This window comes from Oncorhynchus mykiss, chromosome 3, assembly GCF_057628025.1.
Source record: "Oncorhynchus mykiss isolate SJ-2025 chromosome 3, ASM5762802v1, whole genome shotgun sequence".
Classification (NCBI taxonomy): Eukaryota; Metazoa; Chordata; class Actinopteri; order Salmoniformes; family Salmonidae; genus Oncorhynchus; species Oncorhynchus mykiss.
Genome location: NC_143024.1, coordinates 34,793,865 through 34,820,925, shown reverse-complemented (window position 1 = coordinate 34,820,925; position 27,061 = coordinate 34,793,865). Strand labels below are relative to the sequence as shown.

The 27,061-nt window shown below is 43.5% G+C and overlaps 1 protein-coding gene across 9 annotated transcripts in view; it reads left to right on the top strand.

Annotated features, from left to right (window-relative positions):
• The window catches only part of LOC110514498 (semaphorin-6D), a 155,759-nt gene that overhangs the window by 77,073 nt on the left and 51,625 nt on the right, over positions 1-27,061 (top strand). For all 9 annotated transcript variants that reach the window (XM_036972497.2, XM_036972455.2, XM_090229027.1 and 6 more), the window contains one exon: positions 2,487-2,683. The gene's annotated coding sequence lies outside the window, so the exon portion shown is untranslated. The remainder of the gene's footprint in view (positions 1-2,486; positions 2,684-27,061) is intronic.

The following is a 27,061-nucleotide window of genomic DNA, read 5'->3' as shown; positions in this document are numbered from 1 at the left end:
TATTGCGATACTGGTATCATCACAGCTCTAGTCACGATGTTTTAATCTGATTAGACTACTTCAAAAATCTCCTGTAGGCTACCTGTGCACGTTCGTCCAAAATATAATTCCAGCCTCCAAACTGTGCAGATGATGGTGTTGAAATCGCAAGCCATGACAATGAAGCGGCAAAAGTCGGTATGCTTTGCTTATTGGTTGTGATGCGTTGGCACAGAAACCTTTTGGTGGAAAATGTGTTTTATATACATTTTATATGAATATACATATAGCATCAAAATGTTGAAAATCTGATTTCCACCTAGCTGATCATTATCTTCAGCCAGCTATGATTGTAGTGTAGGTGTAATGAGAATGGCAGGGAGAGTAGCTTGTCTGTTGTGGTCGGCGAACCCTTAACCTTCTGGCCCGTAGCCCTGCTTGGCATCGACTGAGTCACAAAAGCATGCTGATGTGGCAAAGTATATATCCACGTTAATAAACACAGGGTCGCTACAGTTAGGGGAAGGGTGTGTACATTTTTTGTTACAGTACAAGGGGAGGGTCATGTGAAAATATTTGTAATTTTCTTTTATGACACCAAGTTGGACAAACTGTCCCTAAGGCAGGGGAAAGTGAGGCTCAGTGTGGCCAATTCAAGCAAATAAGATTAGAAATTATTGGACAAAATCTGAACAGTAAAAACGTGATCAATGCTTTATATTCTCCATTTTTATGTGTGCAACAAAACCCCGTCTAGAAGTTTTTTTTAAATGTTGTGAAATCGATACTGCAAGTCATTCAATGTTGGGCTGGGGAAAACAAGCAAGCAAAAATAACAAAACCCCTTGCTCATGCCTCCTCTTAGCCTCTACTCTGAAAAGACACATTGTGTGCCAACGAAATCAGCTGACCTTAATTTGAGCTATCCTATGTGCCAGAGGCTGCTAAATTACCTATCTAGGATGCTTGTTGTTGTCGTCTTTCAACACATGTTGACAGGGCATCTGCGATGGTTTAGTGTGACTCCAAAATGGCTGCTCTGTGCCAAATGTGACCAATGTGGTCTTAAGTATATGAAAAGGGAAATTAATGGTAGAGGGTGTTTGTACTTGAGCCTGGTGTTCTTAAACAAGTATTTTGCACTGACATGAGTCCTATACAGCAAACCTCTGTTTCCCATGATTGGGAACCTTTGTCATCTGTCATGTAGACCAAAATGCATCCCCTTACCGACCCACACCGTGTGAGTGAAGGGTCGCGTCCCCCTCTTCACCACAGGTTTAGTCACTGTGGGTCGTTATGCCAAGGAACCCATGCTAGCCTAGTTAATGTGGAGAGTGCTGGGATGGTTCTGGGTTTATAGCCTTATTTATTGGTGCATTAGACCACTGTTGGTTAGGCTCCTGAGTCACTCTGCAGTCTATAGCAGCTGCAGTCAGCTGGGTTAATATCCAGGGGGGTCAGAGAGACTGATGTCCTTCATCCGCTGGGCTGTGTGAGTCAGTTCAGTGAGTGGACATACGTTAGTAATCACAGGATGTAAGGGAGAGCTCCAGGGTCCCGACCTGCAATCCGCAGCCATTTGTGTGCGACCCTGTGCGCATGAATGGATGTGCGGCGGGGGGTGTATTTGCGGGCGCAAGACTCATCGTCCACAAGCCATTAGTCAGCACTGGTCGTTAGCAATGGGCGCAAGACGCATCGACCACATGCCATTAGTCTGGAATGGATTGAAGGGAAGTTTATCTGTCACGGGTTCCCATCACTGCAAGGGGGTTTCTTTTGGAGAGATGGTAAAGCCTTGACGATACAGTTAGCTGACAAGGCCGGTTATAATTCAAACCCACAGATCGTTCCGAACCGATGAGGCTCTGAAGCTCATAAACAAGCTTTACTGGAATAACATTTGTAACAGAGTTGTTAGGAGCAACTTTATATGAAGAACCATTAGGCTGTTAGCATTACTACTGTATGTAACAAACAACCTTTGGTGATTGACAGCTCTTTTTTTTCATTAATGTCTATATTACACATCTGTTGTCGGATGTTTGTATAATCTAAATAATTTGGGACTATGGGGAAACTGGCTATTTAAGAAAGGGATTAGTATAGAGAGGAGTTCTCACTATATTGTAGCGCCACAGCGTCTCTGTCGCCTCACCGCCTCTTCCCCTGTGGAGCCCCATGCATCTGGTTCTATTTAGAGCTCATCTGCTTGTGTTATGTTGCTATGTTATGACAGTAAAGTGACTGAGGAGATTATGCTAAGAGGATGTGTGCCGCACCCCCCCCCCCCACCCCCCCTCACGTCTTCCTCAGTCATGGGTCAGTGGCCCGTTGCAGTATCCTGCTGAGGCTGTGCGTTGAAAAGGCAGAGGTTATTAGCCTGTGTGTTTGCAGCGCAGCTGTGCTTTGAGAATCTCCCTCCCGTTGTTTTACATACTGGGCCGTCACTGCTGCAGCGCACCGCTCATGTTGTTTGTCTCTTGTTTTTTTTTCTCTCACAGGAAGTTTGCTGAGGATTGCAAAACTAATTGTGAAAAAATCTGAGGGGGGTTCAACCCCCTGACCCTCCCCCAACTGCACAACCCCTCCCCCTCCGTACTTATCGGATCGGACCTTCTGAATTCTTCACATCTGTTGTGAGGAACCAAAGATCAACTGAGCCATTTGGTGGTGTAATCCATCTGTACTGATACAGAAAGTGAGTACTGTCATCATTATTCTTCCCTCTTCATGTCTACATTTCAGACATAGAAACTTGCCTTGAAAACAGGATCCAAGTAGTCTAACCCATTGGTTTAGATGGAGTATGACGTCAAACATGCTGGGTGTAATAAATGCTGATTCGTATCTTATGGGTGTTCTATAACTCAAGGGTCACAGAGTGGTGTGCTATGATGCCTATAGTAGATGTTTCAATGGGCTTCCGGATAACACCCGTAGCTGATTACGTAAGCCCTCACATCATGACGTGATTGTTGTCCGACGTGGAAATGAGCCCTTCAGGACTTTCATTGAAGCCCTACCTGTACAGGCCCGGCTTTGATGGACAACCGCCCTCAATGCTTTATATAACAACAACACAGCTGCTATTCTGTCACCCTTTTCACTCCCTGTTGCCCGTATGTTCAACCTTTTGACGGGACGAGGGTTCACATTGGACACCTCTGCTTTCATACCCCTTTATGTGCATTGGCTTTGTACTGATAGCCCTCTTTTGGCCGGCTATGTATACAAACACCACGGGCCATTGTGTAGCATTGTGCATCAATCAAAGTGAGTGCAAGCCAGCAACTTGCATTGTTGTCAGATATGTTAGCAGGAAAACAATGCATTTGAGTTTGGTGTGCTGGCCATGTAGAAAGAGGATATAGGTGTTGTGCTCAGTTGGTCACTGGCAGAGTAGTTGGGTGTCTACAGCTGGCTCTATGGTTGGAAATGTTCTGCTTTTCATTATGGCTGCCACAAACGGTAAAATGGGAAGGAACACCAGTCAGTGGGAGCATAGGCATGAAATGTGATCAGACGGAGCACTGAATGGAGGAATTGTCAGAGCAAACTGTGTGTGTGTGTGTATGAGAAGACTGTCTCGTTTTGCTTTCATACCTTGACACCCACTCACTTCACCATAAAGCCCAGTGGCCTCACATACTGGCACAAATGTGTAAAATTATATTCAGATCTTTCATGCATCGCTGCAAAGGTTGTTTCACTGCCTTTTCTAGTGAAAGATGGTAAGAAATAAGCTCTGATTTGTAGTGTACACTCATTTTAATGCCTTGGTTGGCACCAGTTTATTGCCCTGTCCCAAACCTCACTACTCTATAACAGCTCATATAAGACATTCATCCAACCTTTTCCATTGTCACAGGAGGGTCTTCACTGATCTGTCTGATAACTAGAAAACACTAATTTCATCCACAAAACTGAACTTCCTTTCATCCTCAAGATTCAGTTCATCTTACCAAAAACGATAAACCTGTAGCTGATATTGATGGGGGGAGGGAGGGGGGTTCATGAGTAAATCTTCACTACTTAATTCTACATTGAGCTAAGGTGTTTTGTGGTTGTAGAATCAGTATGAAAATCTAAATGTGCACTAGTAACTAGTGACCTGCTTGCTGTCTGAAATCAAATCAAATGTTATTGGTCACATACACATTTAGCAGATGTTATTGCGGGTATAGCGAAATGATTGTGTTACTAGCTCCAACAGTGCAGAAATATATACTGTAATAATTAACAACAATACACACATCTAAAAGTAAAATAATGAAATTAAGAAATATATAAATATTAGGACTGCAATGTCGGAGTGGCATTGACTAAAATAGTGATTCCATGTCTATGTATATAGAGCTCTGCGGTTGCGAGTGGTGCAGTTTTCGTATCAGGTGGTGATACACCCCAACAGAAAGCTCTCAATTGTGCATCTGTGAAAGTTTGTGAGGGTCATCGGGGCCAAGCCAAATTTCTTTAGCCTCCTGAGGTTGAAGTGGCGCTGTTGCACCTTTACCACACTGTCTGTCTGGGTGGACCATTTCAGATCGTCAGTGACGTGTACGACGAGGAACTTGAAGCTTTCCACCTTCTCCCGTCGATGTGGATAGGGGCGTGCTCCCTCTGCTTTTTCCTGAAGTCCACGATCAGCTCCTTCATTTTGTTGACGTTGAGGGAGACGTTATTTTCCTGGTACCGCTCCGCCAGGGCCCTCACCTCCTCCCTGTAGGCTGTCTCGTCATTGTTGGTAATCAGGCCTACTATGGTTGTGTCGTCTGCAAACTTGATGATTGAGTTGGAGGCGTGTGTGGCCACACAGTCATGGGTGAACATGGACTACAGGAAGGGGCTGAGCACGAACCCTTGTAGGGCCCCTGGGTTGAGGACCTACTTTCACCACCCGGGGGTGACCTGTCAGGAAGTCCAGGACCCAGTTGCACAGGGTGGAGGGTACTATGGTGTTGGCTGAGCTGTAGTCAATGAACAGCATTCTTATATTGGTATTCCTCTTGTCCAGATGGGATAGGTCAGTGTGCAGTGCAATGGCGATTGCATCGTCTGTGGATCTATTGGGGCGGTTACCAAATTGAAGTGAGTCTAGGGTGTCATATATTATAATAATATAAGAAATAACACAAAAACAATACTGCAAAGTTGCTTAGGAGCTAGAAGCAGAGCTGCTATGTCTGTCAGCACCATCTTTCCAGTCTCAAATCAATCCATATGAAATTAGAGATTCTAGCGAGTTCACACACTCAATGCTGAATACTCACGCTAGCTAGTGTAGTGAAATTCTAGCCAATAGCACTAGTGAGTTTCCATGATAAGGCAGTTTCTGTTCTGCCGTGACAAGTGCGCCGAGTTTTGCAGCACAGCTGACTGCTCTCTGCGGTGTTATGGCGTTGGCCAAATGTTACAAAGTAGCAAGGCACAGTGCCAGCTGTCAGACGCATGCTGATTTCTTAGAACAGTCCCATAACTTTGGTGACTTACAACTTCATCAGCAAGCTGGCAACCTACCTACTTTAATGGCTATTCAAACAGGGTAGCAATAGTTGGGTCAGCTGATCGACCATGGTTTGCCGTAGTAGCCAGTGCATCATAGGTTCAGAGAGTGTAAAATTATGAACTAGTGTAAGGCGGATGAGCAAAATCATGATTCTTAGAAATGAGTTCCATGTTTGTTTAGACAGATGGAACCTGGAAACAGTGTGTCACGTTAGAATGACGGCATCTTACGTGAGAAAATGCTGGAGGGTGTTCACCTCAATTAGGTCATTCTAATTCAGTTGGGTGCAAATTAAGTTCTGACACCAGTCCAAACCAGTAGTATCTCAGTAAGTGGCTGCCAGTAGTTCCCAAAAGTTCCTTAGCCAGTTTGCCTTTGCCAACCGTTCTGAACTCCTGCTGCCGTTCACACTTGGTTTCCAGGGCTCAAGCTTAAACCCTCTGTCAATGTGATTTTCTCCTTCCTTCCTTCCTTCCTTCCTTCCTTCCTTCCTTCCTTCCTTCCTTCCTTCCTTCCTTCCTTCCTTCCTTCCTTCCTTCCTTCCTTCCTTCCTTCCTTCCTTCCTTTTCCCCACAGCCATCTTCCTCAATGTTGAAGGAGGGCATCGCCACTCATGACTGTGCTGTGACAAATTGGCTTGGGGACAAGGCAGATGGTGACTGGGAGGGGACTGGTTGTCACGCCGTTTGCCATGGTGACATGAATTGATCTCGCGGAGCGGCACACATGCTCCGCTTGTGTAATCCTGACTTGCTAACCCCCCTGCATACACACTTTCTCACACACACCCCTCCCTGCCTACTTTACCTCCCCATTACTATCAATGATGTGTGCAGTGGATGCACGCGTAACATGTCACAGGCTCCGCTCCCCTTGAAAAGAAGCGAGGGACAAGGAGGGATTTGACAGAGACAAAAGTCAGACTAATGGAAGGCCTAGGGGACTCTGGGGTTTATAGCAATATAGGCACTGTACATGTCAGGATGTCAACAACGAGATGTTCTGTTTACACAGTTGCCGTTGTTGACGTTTGAGCAATGAGTTTGTGTCTGAATGCCCGAAGTCCCTGTGGACACTATTCAAATAAATCCAGTTCCTACGTTTCATCGCAGGTTGATGCATGTTGCTTACTTTTGATTTATGCATCAATGTTTTGCTTACAGATGTAGCTCTCGCATTTTGTAAGTCGACAGACTCCTACCTGAAAGTAGTTTTTCTCTGTTCATTGATACGATTTGCATTTGATCATCTCAAACCGTAGCGTGGTGGGTGGCTGGCTGGCTTAAGATAATTGTGGGCTTTGGCTATTTTCACCTGGAGCGTGATGGGATAACTTTCCCACGATGACTTAATATTCTGTGAGCACACTGCGTTAAGCTCCGGATATTGATCCACAGATCATTGCATCCTGTGGGACTTTCCCCTGAGCATCTGTGGGATTTTCTGTGTGGGAATGCTAATGCACCCCAACCTCGGCGGGTCCTTAGAGATCATGGGAGGCAACACGGTGGAGATGAGTGAGAAAGAAACTAGCTAGGCTAGAAAAGCATTCACGGTATTTCCTCTGTGTTTTTCCTCTCAAGGAATTAAATAGCGACGAAGCGAAAACTTTAATAACTGTATTGTTTGCATTTTGATTGCATATTAATATAGGGAAGATAGGCGGGTAGATATGTTCATATGGAAACACATCCTCTTGTTTATGTTCCTAACTTGTTTGATAATATTAGTACAGATTTTCTCAGGGGACCCCACATGGGGCCCTGACCCCAAGTTTCAGAACCACTCTACTGACCTCTCTCTTTGCTTGCTTCTGTTCTGTCTGCTTCCTCCTGCAAGCATTGCAGCCTGCCTCAGCCTCACCACTGAGCGCCACATCACTGTATCTCAGTAGCCTACTCTCTGTAAAGAAAAGTTATAATGAGAACTTAGTAGCGTATTTTTTTTATCCTGCTGAGGCAGGCTCCATTTATTGTTAGTTTCTTACTTCATCTTTCTAACTGGCTAAGTAATACTAGCCAGACCAGAGCTGGCAGCTAGCCACCTGACTGACAGACAGTGCCTTCAGAAAGTATTAACACCCCTCCCACATTTTGTTGTGTTACAGCCTTTAAAATTGATTATTTTTATTTTTTGTCACTGGCTTACACACAATACCCCATAATGTCAAAGTGGAATTACACTGAATAAAAATATAAATGCAACATGTAAAAAGTGTTGGTCCCATGTTTCATGAGCTGAAATTAAAGATGCCTGAAATGTTCCATACGCACAAAAAGCTTATTTCTCTCAAATTTTGGGAACACATTTGTTTACATCCCTGTTAGTGAGCATTCCTCCGTGGCCAAGATAATCCAGCCACCTGACAGGTGTGGCATATCAAGAAGCTGATTAAATAGCATGATCATTACAGAGGTGCACCTTGTGCTGGGGACAATAAAAGGCCACTCTAAAATGTGCAGTTTTGATACACAACATAATGCCACAGATGTCTCAATTTTGAGGGAGCGTGCAATTGACATGCTGACTCCACCAGAGCTGTTGCAAAATCATTTGATGGTAATTTCTCTACCATAAGCTGCCTCCATGGCCCCATGTTGCAAGGATCTGTACACAATTCCTGGAAGCTGAAAATATCCCGGTTCTTACATGGCCTGCATACTCACCAGACATGTCACATATTGAGCATGTTTGGAATGCTCTGGATCGACGTGTACTACAGCGTGTTCCAGTTCCCGCCAATATCCGGAAACTTCGCACAGCCATTAAAGAGCAGTGGGACAACATTTCACAGGCCCAATCAACAGCCCGATCAACTCTATGAGAAGGAAATGTGTTGTTCTGCATGAAGCAAATGGTGGTCACACTAGATATTGACTTTTTTCAATTTTTTTATTTTACCTTTATAACTAGGCAAGTCAGTTAAGAACAAATTCTTATTTTCAATGACAGCCTAGAACGACAGATTTTTACCTTGTCAGCTTGGGGATTTGATCTTACAACCTTTCGGTTACTAGTCCAACACTCTAACCACTAGACTACGCTGCCGCCTATGACTGGTTTCTGATCCACGCCCATGCCTTTTTTTTTAAGCTATCTGTGACCAACAGATGGAGGTCTGTATTCCCAGTCGCGATAAATCCTTAGATTAGGGCCTAATTAATTAATTTAAATTGACTGATATCTTTATATGAACTGTAACTCATTAAAATCTTTGAAATTGTTACATGTTGGGTTTTAAATATTGCTCCGTATGTTTTTTTTCTCAATTCTTACAAATATAAATAAAAATGAAAAGCTGAAATGTCTTGAATCAGTAAGTATTCAGCCCCTTTGTTAGGAGGGTATTCACCTCCTAACAAAGCCTAAATACTCCATGTTCAGGAGTAAAAATGTGCTTAACAAGTCACATAATAAGTTGCTTGGACTCACTCTGTGTGCAAATATATTGTTTAACATGATTTTTGAATGTTTGCCTCATCTCTGTACACCAAAAATACACTTACAGTGCATTCAGAAAGTATTCAGACCCCTTCCCTTTTCCACATTTTGTTACGTTACAGCCTTATTCTAAATGCATTAATAAATTGGCTCATTAATCCCCCTCCTCTCCCCTGTAACTATTCCCCAGGTCGTTGCTGCAAATGAGAACGTGTTCTCAGTCAACTTACCTGGTAAAATAACGGATAAATAAAATACAAATGATCATCAATCTATACACAATACCCCATAATGACAAAGCAAAAACAGCGTAAAAACTGAAATATCTTATTTACATAAGTATTCAGACCCTTTGCTATGAGATTCGAAATTGAACTTAGGTGCATCCTGTTTTCATTGATCATCCTTGATGTTTCTACAACTTGATTGGAGTTCACCTGTGGTAATTTCAATTGATTGGACATGATTTGGAAAGGCACACACCTGTCTATGTAAGGTCCCACAGTTGACAGTGCATGTCAGGGGAAAAACCGAGCCAGCAAGTTGAAGGAATTGTCTGTAGAGCTCAGAGACAGGATTGTGTTGAGGCACAGATCTGGGGCAGGGAAGAAAAAAAAATCTGCAGCATTGAAGGTCCCCAAGAACACAGTGGCCTCCATCATTCTTAAATGGAAGAAGTTTGTAACCAACAAGACTTTCCTAGAGCTGGCCGCCCGGCCAAACTGAGCAATCGGGGAGAAGGGCCTTGGGTTAGGCAGGTAACCAAGGACCCGCTTGTCACTTTGACAAAGCTCCAGAGTTCCTCTGTCGAGATGGCAGAACCTTCCAGAAGGACAACCATCTTTGCAGCACTCCACCAATCAGGCCTTTATGGTAGAGTGGCCAGACGGAAGCCACTCCTCAGTAAAAGGCACAACAGCCACTTGTAGTTTGCCAACAGGCACCTAAAGGACTCTCAGACCATGAGAAACAAGATTCTCTGGTCTGATGAAACCAACTTTTTGGACTGAATGCCAAGCGTCACATCTGGGGAAAACCTGGCACCATGCCTACAGTGAAGCATGGTGGTGGCAGCATCATGCTGTGGGGATGTTTTTCAGAGGCAGGAACTGGGAGACTAGTCAGGATTGAGGTAAAGATGAACGGAGCAAAGTACAGAGATCCTTGATGAAAACCTGCTCCAGAGTGCTCAGGACCTCAGACTGGGGCGAAGGTTCACCTTCCAACCGGACAACGTCCCTAAGCACACAACCAAGACAATGCAGGATTGGCTTCCGGACAAGTCTCAATGTCCTAGAGTGGCCGAGCCAAAACCTGGACTTGAACCCAATCGAACGAATGGCACCTATTAGTAGATGGGTAAAAAGACACACATCAGACATTGAATATCCCGTTAAGCATGGTGAAGTTATTAATTACACTTTGGATGGTATATCAACACACCCAGTCACTACAAAGATACATGCGTCCTTCTTAACTCAGTTGCCGGAGAGGAAGGGAACAGCACAGGGATTTCACCATGGGGTCAATGGTGACTTTAAATCAGTTAGAGTTTAATGGCTGCGATCAGAGAAAACTGAGGATGTGTCAACAACATTGTACTTACTCCACAATACTAACCTAATTGACAGAGTGAAATGAAGGAAGCCTGTGCAGAATACACATTTTCCAAAACATGCATTCTGTTTAAAACAAGGCACTAAAGTAATACTGTAAAAAATGTACCAAAGCAATTCATTTTTTGTCCTAAAGGTGTAAGGTCTTATGTTTGGGGCAAATCCAATGCAACACATTACTGAGTACCACTCTCAATATGTTCATGCATAGTGGTGGCTGCGTCATGTTATGGGTATGCTTGTAATCGTTAAGGACTGGGGGGTTTTTCATGATAAAATAGAAATGGAATGCAGCTAAGAACAGGCCAAATCCAAGTGGAAAACCTGGTTCAGTCTGTATTCTACCAGACTGGAGGAGAAGAATTCACCTTGCAGCTGGACAATAAACTAAAAGGCCAAATTTACACTGGAGTTGCTTACCAAAAAGACAATGAATGTTTCTGAATGGCAGAGTTACAGTTTTGAATTAAATCTGCTTGAATATCTATGGCAAGACCTTAAAGTGCTTGTCTTGTTCTTAGAGACCTACCCAGAAAGACTTACAGCCGTAATCGCTGCCAAAGGTGCTTCTACAAAGTATTTACTCAGGGGTGTGAATACTTTAAATTAGATATTTGTATATTTCACTTTCATTAAATTTGCTAAAATGTCCCCCCCAAAAATGTTCACTTTTTCATTATGGGGTATTGTGTGTAAAAATAATAATCATACATTTTGAATTAGGGGTGTAACACAACAAAATATGGAATAAGTAAAATAACTCGGCCCTCGGCCTGTGCCGCGAGAGGGTGGAATTAGCCTTTTGAGAGAGTGGTGAATGTGTTGTTAAAAAGGCAAATCCGGGAGGCAAATCAGGGGGATGCAGGTGATCATAACGAACAGACCACTGTTCATAATTCCACTTGTTCGCAAAGGCAGGTGCGATTAGAGTGGTCAAATAGAATTTAAGCGTCCTGAGCTTTGATGAATGCTAGGGGCAATATTTAGATGTTGACCTGTAATTTATTTTCTTTGTGTTCAAAATATATATTTGTATTTTAATTTATTACATTATAAATGACAAAAAATTATTTGAGGTCTGGCCCTCGGTATCCTCATGTAGTTACGGACATGCTCTGCTTTTGTACTTTGCTGAGTTTGAAGTAACATGGAATGTTAAAGGGGGCAAATTAATGATGCAACTTCTTCATCCAGTGAACGTTCCTCTGAAAAATCTGAACTTCACACAGCATGGAATTTTTTACGAGGTGTCCTCTAAGACACTCCAGGCTGTAGGGTTCGATCCAAACCTCTCGCTCGCTCGCTCACTCACACTCACACACACACACACACACACACCCTTAAGTACTTTTAAGCTGTGAGGAGACAAGCAGCACTCCCTCTGTGATAACAGCTCTACTGTCAGCACATACTATCTGCAGACCTTACTCCCCCAAACGCTAGGACTCTCTCACTCGCTAAAATCTAGCCAAATGAAAGCTGCAGGGAGAGACATGTAAATAAATCCTCTCACCAAAGTCGAAGAGAAATGCCTCTAAAACCACAGAATGAGTTCTACAATGTCAACAGCAAGGCTGGTTATGTATGGCCTATCTGACCTCCACTACCCTCTGTCCTACCCCCTCTCCTCCTCCTCTCCTCTCCCAAACCGTCCGGTCTGGATGAAGACATCAGTCAGGTAGGAGATTCAGGTTTCCTGATTGTGTTTTGCTATACCCCACTAAACCACCTCCCAGGGTGATTCTTTGCCAGCCTCTAAATAAATACTGAAAGTGTTCTCATTTCAGAAGGTGACTGACTATATGATGCTTGTTGGCTCTAACAGTCCTGGTTTTCTTGCAGATTTAGAAAGTCCTAAAGCCTTTGCAATGTTTTATGATAAACTAATGAAAGACAATTCAGTAGATTAATAAATGCAGGTTTGCCTGTAAGGTAATGGGACTTGCTTGTTTTTGCTATTTGACTTAAGACATTTACTGAGTTTTCTGCATGTATGCAAATGTGTTCAGCTATTGAATAATGTAAACTTTGAAGGAAAAATCTAAATTAATTTAATCATCTTAAAGTTCATATTTCCTTATTAAAATTACATCACTTTCACCCTTCAGATAACTCCTGAACAAATTAAAATTGATATACTTGGACAGTTGGCTGTCATCCAAAATGGATACTTTAGTTTTAATAGGAAGTCCTTTTTTAGCTTTTGGCTGTTTGCACTTGTCATCTTGACATTGCCCCTTTTTCAGTGCAGGGCATTGAGGTGAACCTAGAATGCTTTTAAAATCTACATAATTGGCGGGGGCACATGCATTCACACATGCACACGTTTACACGCACTGTCCTTAAAGTACAGTATATTCTGAGTAGGAATTCTGATTTGATGTTGTACAGTGGAACATGTGTGGGTGAAGTCTTTCATCTGCCATCTGCATTATTATGCCAATATTGTCAACATTAATCCGCATAAGCATCTTTCACACTTCACCTTTCCTGATTGAATTGACTGCATACCCCCTTGGCTTGGCTGCCTAAGAGGCTAGATCAAGTTTTTTTTTGCAAAAAAAAATAGCATACATTTTTTGTTGGACATAAGACTAACAACATCAGGAAATCAGCTACAAGTGACTTTAATTTAAGAAATCTGGTCCCAAGTATTCCCAAGCGTAATAGAGAGAAACTTGATCATATACAAATGTAAGCAAGGTTTGAAATGATTGTTTTAGTCAAACATTATACACTATATATGACGTGTATAAAATCATAGAATGCCACCTTTCCAACAAGTCAGTTCGTCAAATTTTTGCCCTGCTAGAGCTGCCCCGGGCAACTGTAAGGGCTGTTATTGTGACGTGGAAACGTCTATGAGCAACAACGGCTCAGTCGCAAAGTGATAGGCCACACAAGCTCACAGAATGGGACCGCCGAGTGCTGAAGTGCATAGCCCGTAAAAATCATATGTCCTCAGTTGCAACACTCACTGCCGAGTTCCAAACTGCCTCTGGAAGCAACGTCAGCACAAGAACTGTCCGTCGGGAGCTTCATGAAATGTGTTTGCATTCCCGAGCAGCCGCACACAAGCCTAAGATCACCATGCACAATGCCAAGCGTCAGCTGGAGTGGTGTAAAGCTCGCCGCCATTGGTTTCTGGAGCAGTGGAAATGCCTTCTCCGGAGTGATGAATCACGCTTCACCATCTGGCAGTCTGACGGACGAATCTGGGTTTGGCGGATGCCAGGAGAACGCTACCTGCCCGAATGTGTAGTGCCAACTGTAAAGTTTGGTGAAGGAGGAATAAAATGGTCTGGGGCTGTTATTCATGTTCCGGTCTAGGCCCCTTAGTTCCAGTGAAGGGAAATCTTAATGTTACAGCATACAATGACATTCATGACGATTCCGTGCTTCCAACTTTGTGGCAACAGTTTGGGGAAGGCCCTCTCCTGTTTCAACATGACAATGCACCCATGCGCAAAGCGAGGTCCATACAGAAACGGTTTGTCGAGATCGTTGTGGAAGAACTTGACTAGTCCTTACAGAGCCCTGACCTCAACCCCGTCAAAACACCTTTGGAATGAATTGGAACGCCGACTGCGAGCCAGACCTAATCGCCCAACATCAGTGCCCGACCTCACTAATGCCATTGTGGCTGAATGGAAGCAAGTCTCCGAAGCAATGTACCATCATCTAGTGGAAAGCCTTCCCAGAAGAGTGGATGGAGGCTGTTATAGCAGCAAAGGGGAGTCCAACTCCATATGAATGTGCATCATTTTGGAATGAGCAGGTGTCCACGTACTTTTGGTCATGTAGTGTATCTGTTTGGGCTTTTTGCAGTCAATTTGCTGTCTTCAAATTATTTGTAATTATGTTCCGGCCCCCTGACCATCCGCTGAAGACAAAATTGGACCGTGGCTGAATCTAGTTGATGTTTCCTGGGCTAGAGGGACAGAGGACTTTCCCTCTATCATTATCTGCTGTATATATTCAGTTTGTTAAATGCCAGCCACTGAAAGATGTAAATATAATGAGACTCCTATGGGTCACAGTTATTAACTTTTTTGCTGCCCAGGAATGTGTGTGATGAAGCTCAGCATTGGATGCAGGCAGCCAACCGGCTCAGATCACGGCTGTATCAGTCCAGGACTCAAAGCTTTGGGTCTAAAGGACACAATGTGGTCCATCACTGAGCGCTGATTAAAAGTGTGCGTGTCATGGACAGGGCAGCTGCGACATATGGCTGTGGAGCTTAAGCACACAGAAAAGATATCTGCACCGCCAATCCCAGGAATGAAGAAAAAAATAACAAAGATGAAAGTGGATCTCTACCCGGGCGAGAGACTATGAGCATGGCTAATTTTAGATGGTACAGGGATGTAATGTAATGGAAGGTAGTCGTCACTATTGCTACTTCCAGACTTTAATTGGCATGGTATTTCAACACAAAGGAAGCTACTTTAACCTCTTTACAGTATGATTAGTAGTTTAATAGGATAGACAAAAATGTAATTGTACCCACTCCCAAAATAAATAATATTGTTATAGTTTCTACTCTGGAAGACAATGTGAACATTAGATCATTTTTATTTGGGCTGTAACTATACCTGGGTCTCGTTAGAGATGCCAGTCTGTTTCGATTGAAACGTAACTATCGTAGGGTTATGGTGTAAGAGACGTGACTTGCAAAGTCGTCCTTTGCTTTACAAGGCATCACTTGCTATTTGGGGATTTTATGAACCCTAACGACCAAGGTTAGCACTGTATGGAATGTTTTGATCGGTCCTTTTATGTGTGTGTGTGTGTGTGTGGTTTCTAGTGAACGTATGGGGTGGGGTCCTTGTTTCAATTGACACAAACAATGATTTTGATTTGGATGAATGCCAGACCATAAATTTAAAAGATTTAAGAGAGGGAAAGGAGTGCAGTCATAAAATGTACATTTTATTGCATGTTTACACATTTTGACACATTGACGCTAATGTAGTCTGTTGGGCAGATTTGTGTAAATAAACAATACAACTATCAGAAGGAGCTATTTTATAGCATGCAGAGTTGAGTTCGACTCAGATTTTTAAGATTCAGTTGTTTTCTAATCATATTTCCCTTGTTTCAAAGTAATATCCATCCAAATAATTAATAGCATGTTATCTTGGTAATTCAATGTAAGACCTGGGTCAGATTGAGAAGTAAACCATGAAAATAATATTTAGGAAGTTATTTCCAGTACACAATCCATTAAAAGCTATTTTGATGCCACCTTAAGGAATATCCTGCACACTTTATTTGGAAGATCTATTTAGGAAAGTTCCTTTATACCCCAGACATCCTTAGACATCCGCAAACACCAAGCAGAGACCTGTTTATATGGTGTCATCTTATATCTTTAAAAATATCTCACTTCATTTCGATTTAGCTAGTTATTTTTCTAACCTGATGATTTGAAGAGCAGATACTGCAAAGGGCATCTATATTAAAAACTATTAAACTCTTCTCATATCCTTCTTAGTTGTTGTGCGGAATGTATTTCAGTACAATGTAGTCTCCATTCTGGAGGACTTTTCCTATTTGAAAATTTAATTAAATTCAAAACATGATGCAATTCAACATCAAGGTCAAGATAGCGGTAGTGTCGCCACATTTCACAAGAGGGGGAAAGTCCATCTCTAAGTGAGCAAATGCGGTCGGTGATGATGAGGCGGCCCAGGAATAGTTTGACAAACCCTATCACCCGAGACGAATTAAAAGTGTCACCAACCTGTAAGTGGCTGTTCTCACATTTCCTATGATGTTCTATGATAAGCCAGCACTGATATAAACAACTACCAATAAAGGGCTGCCTGCCCGTTGAGCAGGGGGGAGAGTAGGCTTAGGGACGACAGGGTAACAGGACACCTGGCCAGACACTATCTCCAAGTATTGATTGGAACAGAGCAGACGTCCAGACGACCCACAGGTCGTTCTGCGGCTGGCTGCTGCTATAGCTGTGGCTGTCTATACCTTGAAGGGAGCATTTGAGAAACCTGACACAACACACAAAGCAAAAACACACATTCACTTCCTTTATACACTGATAATGCCAAACATTAAGAACACCTTCCTAATATTGAACGCATTTTTTGTCTTGCCCATTCGCCCTCTGAATGGCACACATACACAATCCGTGTCTCAAAGCTTAAAATCCTTCTTTAACCTGTCTCCTCCCCTTCATCTACACTGATTTTGAATTGGATTTAACAAATGACATCAATAAGGGATCATAGCTTTCACCTGGTCAGTCTGTCATGGAAAGAGCAGGTGTTCTTGTATACTCATTGTATGTACACACCTACAGCATTTCACCATGACACACAGAAGGAGATTATTATCAAACTCTTTTACACACCCTCACAGTTGTACATTGCCACACACGTGAAACGCACATTCCCTTTGTACTCACAAACACAACAAAACACAATCACTAGATACAGACACACACTCGGCGCGGAGTCACCGCAGCCACAAGAGTAATAGCCTCCGGTTCCCTACTGCACACAGATAATCTCAAATACGACAAGCAGAGTGCATTTATCACGTACTCACACGTAATGACACCATCGCCCAGGCGTAACAGCACCCATACACCACTATCTAGCCTGTTATAGATGGGCCTGTTGGTCTCTTATCTTTTCCATTACGGCTGCCTGCTCATACCTTCCCAGCAGTGGAGGCTGCTGAGGGGAGGACGGCTCATAATAATGGCTTGATGGAGCAAATGGAATGGCATCAAACACATGGAATCCATGTGTTTGTATTTGATACCATTCCACTAATTCCACTCCAGCCATTACCACGAGCCTGTCCTCCCCAATTAAGGGCCACCAACTTCCTGTGCTTCCCAGGGCTGCTGATGGAGAGGAGGAAGAGAAGTGAGTAGTGGGTGGTGGTAAGTCTGGGGGATGCTGGAAGCAACAGACAGCTTTTGTTTTTATCCCCTTCTCTCGCTCTCTGTTTTTCTGTCCATCTTTCATTCTCGCCCTCGCCCTGTGGATTTGTCTGGTCTGTCTTTGTGACTGCCACGTTTCGCTTTTTGACTTCAGAACAACAAATGCAGATCAGTGTTTGTGCCTGGACGGAGGAGCAGTGGGAGACTCGACAGATGAATACTACATCTGGCGCTTTGATCCACACTGTGACTGTTGTGGGCAGCGTTCTATGCAACGGCTCTCACCTCATCTCGACCCTAACGAAATATCTGTCAAGAATGACCAGGCTGGTTTGTTTTCTATACATTTGAAACAAGGGTTGCTGCAGTGTACAGTATTTTTGCTAACTTGATAACTCATTGATCGTGCTTTGTGAACTAAAGTCAGTGTCTCAACAGAATGGTATAATGGCTGGATACACTAGCTGTATTATACTGTATGTCCATCATAAAAAATCTATCTAGAAGGAGAACATTTGGTAACACTTGACAGTGGCGTCATGGCATGGTCATAACTATGTCATATGTCATAACAGCTGACATAACTTGTTTTGCCCACCTGTCATATGGGCATAACACTGTCATGACCCATAAATGTACACCTGTTGTGACATATTGCGCTATTTTATGGCTGGTTATGAAACCAACATTTATCCAATAGTTTTTTCCCTGCCAAGAAGTGTCCTTTTGTTTGAAAGTTTGTTTCTTTAAGTCCTTTGTTGTTGTAATGAATTCTTTAGTCATTTTTCCCCCATCATATTTTAAATAACTTGTAGAAAATGCACTTTATGACACTGTCAAGAAGCATTATGACCATCATAATCATATGAGCCAGATAGGCACAATTGGCCTAGCGTCGTCCGGGTTAGGGAGGGGTTGGCCGGTAGGGATATCCTTGTCTCATCGCGCACCAGCGACTCCTGTGGCGGGCCGGGCGCAATGCTCGCTAACCAAGGTTGTGTTGTGTATCGGAGGACGCATGACTTTCAACCTTCGTCTCTCCCGAGCACGTACGGGAGTTGTAGCGATGAGACAAGATAGTAGCTACTAAACAATTGGATACCATGAAATTGGGGAGAAAACGGGGTAAAAAAAATAATAAAAAATTATAATGTCAGCTGTTATGACATGGTTATGACGCTAGGTGTCAAGTAAAGTGTTACCGAAAATGATTTGAACTCTAATTAGTTGGACTTCTAAGCAGCTCCGGCGCCTCTTAACGACTTTTGGGATTTAGCCGAAAGATGAGAGATCCTCCCTAACGGCTGCAGGATCTACAATATCTGCACTGTGATCAGAGATTCACTTTAACAGCTCAGACACACACACACAGACTACCAACTAGTAGGGCCGGGACGATACCAGTATCGTCATGTTTTTTTCCATGGCAAAAATGAAAACACCAAGCAGACCCAACACTTTGTAAAATGTTGTGTGCTGTAGCTTGGAAAATAAATGAATGTGACTGGATGACAACATAATGATGTTTGTTTTCAACATTAGGGTTGTTTTCCTAAAGAAGTTAAATCCTCTTCATGTTTTGTTTCCTTGCCACGATACTAACGAGTATCACGATACTGGTATGGAAGTCCTGCTCCTCAATGACTCCTTCCCCTTCCAGTGCACCCCTAGCTCTGGTCTGGTGCCCTTCTAGCTCTGGTCTGGTGCCCTTCTAGCTCTGGTCTGGTGCCCTTCTAGCTCTGGTCTGGTGCCCTTCTAGCTCTGGTTTGGGCTAGAGTCATGAGATCCATTGTTTACTGTAATACACCATCCAGAAATTAAATTAAATATGTCCTAAAATAAATATTATAGGTAGTGTAATTCTAGTGTGCCTGTTTTGTTAGCTGCTGTTGTTTTGGCACCTTAACCTCTCAATGTTGTGTGGAGCTGTCAGTACATCTGCTGAACTGATATTGAGTAGGAGGATTGATTGCCTGGCTGATTCCAGATCAGTGCACTGCGAGGTCACAGACATCATCCTCGTTTACAGCGACTGGTTCTTTCTCAGCACAACAGGGCTAGACTACATGTCTCCAGGACATAGTCTAGTCAGACAGGCCTGCGCTACCAACCCAAGCATTTTGATATTACTTCAGACTGACACAATATAGCCTTCAGCACACCGAGAAGAGCCTCACTTCACATTCTGTGTATGAGTAGCCAATGGTCATGGACTTTCTTGAGCTGAGAAAGAAGTGCCACAGCAATAACATGAGATAAATGGAGCAAAAAGTCCCCGGGGCCTCAGAGATGCCTCTCGATGATGTCATCAGTTGTGAGAAGGTGTTAATGATGTCAGGTTCATCCACTAGGCCATAACCCCGAACGTAGGGATGCCCTGAAACCCCATGCTCTCGCTCGCTCCTTCTCTTTCTCGCTCAGGCGGTGTGTGATGGTGCTGTTAAGAGAGACAGCCTGGTGGGTCTGAATGGGAAGGTGTTTGATTATGGGATGTATGTTGGGAATGGGGACTGTTTGTAGCCAAGACAATGATAAAGTGTTTAATCTCCACAGGAACAGTGAAGCACGCAGGCATGATAATACCATTACAGCGAGGAGCATTCTCCAGAACCCCTCCGCCGCTCCTCACCTGATTTATATGTCCCTTCATCAGCATCGACTTCTCAGATTGGAAAATCTTTCATTTATTAAAGAGGTCGGCCATTTTGTGCGCCGGCTGCTAAAGATGCTCAGAACATACTGCTGTCACCAACCCGTCTTGCGTGTGCCCACTTCCTTTTTTAAAATTATATTTTCAGGTAATGTGATAAGGATGGATCTGGTGGGTGATGGCAGCGTGATTGCAGACGGTATTTATCTTCCTTTCACAACTACTCTGTCTCTAATGTTACGCCTGAGTCCTTGACTAGGTGCTTTCTACATGTTTTCACACGTATCATTGTGTGCTTGTCCTGCGTTACAAGTGCGCTATCTATGGTTCTGACGAACATGGTGCAGGTCCTTCAAACAGAATAAAAGAAAGATATTCAGTTGGCACGATGCGGCTGAGATAAGTCAAATCCCTCAATTTACTCATCTTCCTTCACTACCTCTAAAGTTCACTCGCAAATGAAACCTAACACCGTGACACTCCAAATTCACTTTTTTATCAGGGGGGATCAAAAGTTCTGCAACATCGATAATTCATGTGTCTTCCAACTTTCAGAATTGGAACGCAGAGATTGAAGTGCAAACAGTGCACCCATCTAATTGGTGCCTGGGGGGTTCCATTTGCTGGAGAGCATAGAGAAAGACGAGATCGAAGAGCTTTCTGTTAATAGAGATGTCGAACTCTCTCATTGTTCCCCACCTTAAATACAAAGACCGATACAAAGGCGTCATGAGAGCATCATCACAGCAGTCCTCAGCTCAAGCACCATTAAGGACCGTAAAGAAAAGTTGCTCTCCACATGTTTTAAAACATTTTATTCACTTAATTAACCCCATTTCTATGGGGCTCAGTCTCAATACCTCTCCTTGTAAGGTCATGGTGTAGAAAAACATTTAGCAGAGAACCCTCCGTCTCCTTCATGAATTGCTCCTTTTGTCATGTTAGAACATTTAGTTCTTAAACCTACTGTACAGTTCAAGGTTGGCCATAACAGTAAACTTTGTTTCTTCTGTTTTTCATTGCTCTGCAGTGAGCATAATTACTGTTGTCCTTCAGAATCAGCCTGGCTCTGATGCGCTGATAGACAGGCTTTATGTTGGGTGCTCGCTTTCTGCATTGGCAGCAGAACGACGGCTTGCCAAGCCAGAGAACCACCGCAGTGCCTAATCAGAGCCGTGTGATGAGGGGGATCAGCACCACACACACACCCTTGCTCGCTCTCACTCTCTCTCTCTCAACGAGCCCAAATCTAATCACAAGGAGCCAGACCAGCCGCTTAGCTCGGTCCCCCCGCCCATTAGCTTGCACCGCCACCCAAGGGGCCCTGGCACCAGCAGGAAGACACATCTCCACCCCGTTGTTGCTCTGTACTGTACCACCAAGGCTGAACTCAGGGGTCCTAAGTGATAGGAGGGTCCAGGGCTAGCCCCCCCTTGGTGGTAATAAAGAACCACTGGAGAATGCTGAGCGATCAGCAACCTGATGAGCACTGACAGCGCTGCTTATTCACCTCATCCTCTCCTCCCGTTCTACTCTCCCTCGCTTATATCGGTGTGGCACGTTTCATCTTTCCCAGCAGGAGTGTGGTGAATAGCATCATCATCTGGCTGCTCTCTCCTCTCCTCTACCCGCCTCCCCTCCCCTCCTGTCGGTCGGCAGTTCTGGTGAAATAATGATAGGCTCTGCTGGTACTATAGTCTACAAAGCGTAGTGGGAGGGAGCACTAACTCTGTTCCTATTATTGAGCTGTCAGAGGAGTGGACACTGCACGACAGCACCATTGAGTTTGCCATATTTGTATATTGTGCATAAAAGGGAAGCTTTGAATACTACTGACGTTGTCGTTGAAGATGTTTTAGTGTGAATACTGTAGTTCTGTTTTTGACAGTTTCGCTATTGTTTAAACTTTAATCTAGCTCTATGAATGCTGTATCTTTTTTTGTTCTACCACCCGCATCAACACTGAAATATTAAAGCTGTTGACATACTGCATGTTATGATATAATTGTATGTCATACTGGTGAGCCTGTTATTTTTAAGCATGTACTGTGGGAGTTGCTTTGTGAAATCAAACTCTCAGAATTGTAAGCTTCTCAAAAGCTGTCACTCCTGTTTGCAATGCAACTCTCTTCACCTTTTGACTTGTGCCAAACAACTGCCCCCTCCAGGTTTGAGAAAGTGCACTACTGCAATTGATAAAGAGCATCACTGTCCTTCCCAATCTGACTCATCCGCAATCCCTCCACAATCCTTTCTCCACGGTGCTAGATAACCAAACACTTTCCCGCCCACCTTTTACAACACCCCTGAGGGGAATGGTCCTAAGACCGGCCCGAGTCACTCTATGCATGGGATGGCTCCTGCTGTTGGGTCTGGAGGCAGCCGGTTTGGAGAACTGAAATAAATATGTAATAATAAACACACACACACACACACACACACACACACACACACACACACAATGACACCTCAACAAAAAAACATAAACACAGACTCCTGTTCCCCTGCCTGGGTCTGCTGCAGCAGACTTTGAGGATTCAATTATGATGCCCTTGAGGGAATGACAGTGCTTGAGTTTCTGTCAATAGAGGTTCAGGTAGTGTTTCTCAATAACACTTTGAATTATTGATGATGGGGAGATTGAGAAGAGGAGGTAGATAACATTCCGTTTTAGTTATGAGGTGAAGACGACGGGAGGAGGGTTGAGGAGGGAGCTTGAACGACATCTGCATATTCCTGCCAGTATGTCTGATGAGGTGACCCGGGGTTACACTCATCTGAAGATGTCGCACTAGAAACAGTAGAAGAACATTGAGATGGATGGATACTGGGGATGGATGGATGGATGGATACTGTGGATAGATCGATACTGTTGGTGGATGGATGGATACTGTGGATGAATGGATACTAGATGGATGGATACTGTAGCTGGATGGATGGATACTGTGGATAGATGGATAATGTAGATGGATGGATACTAGATGGATGGATACTGTAGCTGGATGGATGGATACTGTAGCTGAACGGATGGATACTGTGGATGGATGGATGGATGGATGGATGGATGGATGGATGGATGGATGGATGGATACTGTAGGTGGATGGATACTGGATGGATGGATACTGTGGATGGATGGATACTGTAGCTGGATGGATGGATACTGGATGGATGCATGGATGGATACTGTGGATGGATGGATACTGTAGATGGATGGATAATGTGGATGGATGGATACTGTAGCTGGATGGATGGATACTGTGGATGGATGGATACTGTAGCTGGATGGATGGATGGATGGATAATGTGGATGGATGGATACTGTAGTTGGATGGATGGATAATGTGGATGGATGGATGGATACTGTAGTTGGTTGGATGGATGGATGGATGGATGGATACTGTGGATGGATGGATACTGTGGATGGATAGATGGATACTGTGGATGGATGGATGGATACTGTGGATGGATGGATGGATACTGTGGATGGATGGATGGATGGATACTGTAGATGGATGGATACTGTAGATGGATGGATACTATAGATGGATGGATGGATGGATACTGTGGATGGATGGATACTGTGGATGGATGGATGGATGGATGGATGGATGGATGGATGGATGGATACTGTAGCTGGATGGATACTGGATGGATGGGTGGATGGATACTGTGGATGGATGGATGGATGGATACTGTGGATGGATGGATGGATACTGTGGATGGATACTGTAGTTGGATGGATACTGGTTGGATGGATGGATACTGTGGATGGATGGATGGATACTGTAGATGGATGGATACTATAGATGGATGCTATATAGACTCTGTCAATCACAACATTGTTATTGGCAGACTCAACAGCCTTGGTTTCTCAAATGAAAGCTTCTCTTGGTTCACCAACTACTTCTCCAATAGAGTTCAGTATGTCAAATCGAATGGCCTGTTGTCCGGACCTCTGGCAGTCATGGGGGTGCCACAGGGATCAATTCTCGGGCCAACTCTCTTCTCTGTATACATCAATGATGTCGCTCTCGCTGCTGGTGATTCTTTGATCCACCTCTATGCAGACGCCACCATTCTGTATACTTCTGGCCCTTCCTTGGATACCGTGCTAACTAACCTCCAAATGAGCTTCAATGCCATACAACTCTCCTTCCGTGGCCTCCAACTGCTCTTAAATGCAAGTAAAACTAAATGCATGCTCTTCAACCGATCGCTGCCTGCATCTGCCCGCCTGTCCAGCATCACTACTCTGGACGGTTCTGACTTAGAATATGTGGACAACTACAAATACCTCGGTGTCTGGGTAGACTGTAAACTCCCCTTCAGGCTCACATTAAACATCTCCAATCCAAAATTAAATCTAGAATCTGCATCCTATTTCGCAACAAAGCATCCTTCACTCATGCTGCCAAACATATCCTCGTAAAACTGACCATCCTACCGATCCTTGACTTCGGCGATGTAATTTACAAAATAACACTCTACTCAACAAATTGGATGTAGTCTATCACAGTGCCATCCGTTTTGTCACCAAATCACCATATACTACCCACCACTGTGACCTGTATGATCTCGTTGGCTGGCCCTCGATTCATACATGGCGCCAAACCCACTGGCTCCAGGTCATCTACAAGTCTCTGCTAGGTAAAGCCCCGCCTTATCTCAGCTCACTGGTCACCATAGCAGCACCCACCCGTAGCATGCGCTCCAGCAGGTATAGCTCACTGGTCACCCCCAAAGCCAATTCTTCCTTTGCCCGCCTCTCCTTCCAGTTCTCTGCGGCCAATGACTGGAACGAACTGCAAAAATCTCTGAAGCTAGAGACTCTTACCTCCCTCACTAGCTTTAAGCACCAGCTGTCAGAGCAGCTCACAGATCACTGCACCTGTACATAGCTCATCTGTAAATAGCCCATCCAATCTACCTCATCCCCATACTGTATTTATTTATATTTGTATCTTGCTCCTTTGCACCCCAGTATCTCAACTTGCACATTCATCTTCTGCACATCCTACCATTCCAGTGTTTAATTGCTATATTGTAATTACTTTGCCACCATGGCCTATTTATTGCCTTACCTTTCTTATCCTACCTCATTTGCACATGCTGTATATAGATTTTTCCACTGTATTATTGATTGTATGTTTGTTTATTTCATGTGTAACTCTGTGTATGTGTCGAACTGCTTTGCTTTATCTTGGCCAGGTAGCAGTTGCAAATGAGAACTTGTTCTCAACTAGCCTACCTGATTAAATAAAAGTATTAAAAAAAATAGATACAGTTGAAGTCTGAAGTTTACATACACCTTAGCCAAATACATTTAAACTCAGTTTTTCACAATTCCTGACATTTAATCCTAGTAAAAATTCCCTGTCTTAGGTCTGTTAGGGTCACAACTTTATTTTAAGAATGTGAAATGTCAGAATGATAGTAGAGTGATTTATTTCAGCTTTTATTTATTTCATCACATTTCCAGTGGCTCAGAAGTTTACATACACTCAATTAGTATTTGGTAGCATTGCCTTTGAATTGTTAAACTTGGGTCAAACGTTTTGGGTAGCCTTCCACAAGCTTCCCACAATAAGTTGGGTGAATTGTGGCCCATTCCTCCTGACAGAGCTGGTGTAACTGAGTCAGGTTTGTAGGCCTCCTTGCTCGCACATGCTTTTTCAGTTCTGCCCACAACTTTTCTATAGGATTGAGGTCAGGGCTTTGTGATGGCCACTCCAATACCTTGACTTTGTTGTCCTTAAGCCATTTTGCCACAACTTTGGAAGTCTGCTTGGGGTCATTGTCCATTTGGAAGACCCATTTGCGACCAAGCTTTAACTTCCTGACCGATGTTTTGAGATGTTGCTTCAATATATCCACATTATTTTCCAGCCTCATGATGCCATCTATTTTCTGAAGTTCACCCCCACAACATGATGCAGCAAAGCACCCCCACAACATGATGCTGCCACCGCCGAGCTTCACGGTTGGGATGGTGTTCTTCGGCTTGCATGCATCCCCTTTTTTTCCATCCATAATGATGGTCATTATGGCCAAACAGTTCTATTTTTGTTTCATCAGACCAGAGGACATTTCCCCAAAAAGTATGATATTTGTCCTCATGTGCAATTGCAAACTGTAGTCTGGCTTTTTTTATGGCAGTTTTGGAGCAGTGGCTTCTTCCTTGCTGAGCGGCCTTTCAGGTTATGTCGATATAGGACTCGTTTTACTGTGGATATAGATAGTTTAAAACCCGTTTTCTCCATCTTCACAAGGTTCATTGCTGTTGTTCTGGGATTGATTTGCACTTTTCGCACCAAAGTACCTTCATCTCTAGGAGACAGAATGCCTCTCCTTCTGGAGCGGTATGATGGCTGCGTGGTCCCATGGTGTTTATACTTGCATACTATTATTTGTACAGATGAACGTGGTACCTTCAGTCGTTGTAAATTGCTCCCAAGGATGAAACAGACTTGTGGAGGTCTACAATTATTTTTCTGTGGTCTTGGCTGATTTCTTTTGATTTTCCCATTCAAAGAGGTACTGAGTTTGAAGGTAGGCCTTTAAATACATTCACAGGTTCACCTCCAATTGGCTCAAATGATGTCATTTAGCCTGTCAGAAGCTTCTAAAGCCATGACATAATTTTCTGGAATTTTCCAAGCTGTTTACTTGACTCTACCCATCCCTTAAGCGGGATAATTGTCATCAGCAACCGCTGAATAGCATAGCGCCCCAGTCAAATAATATTACTAAAAATATTCATATTCATGAAATCACAAGTGCAATATTGCAAAACACAGTTTAGCCTTTTGTTAATCCACCTGTCATCTCAGATTTTGAAATTATGCTTTACAGCGAAAGCAATCCAAGCGTTTGTGTAAGTTTATCGATCTCATGACAAAACATTAAGTACACTTAGCATCAGGTAGCTTGGTCACAAATCAGAAAAGAA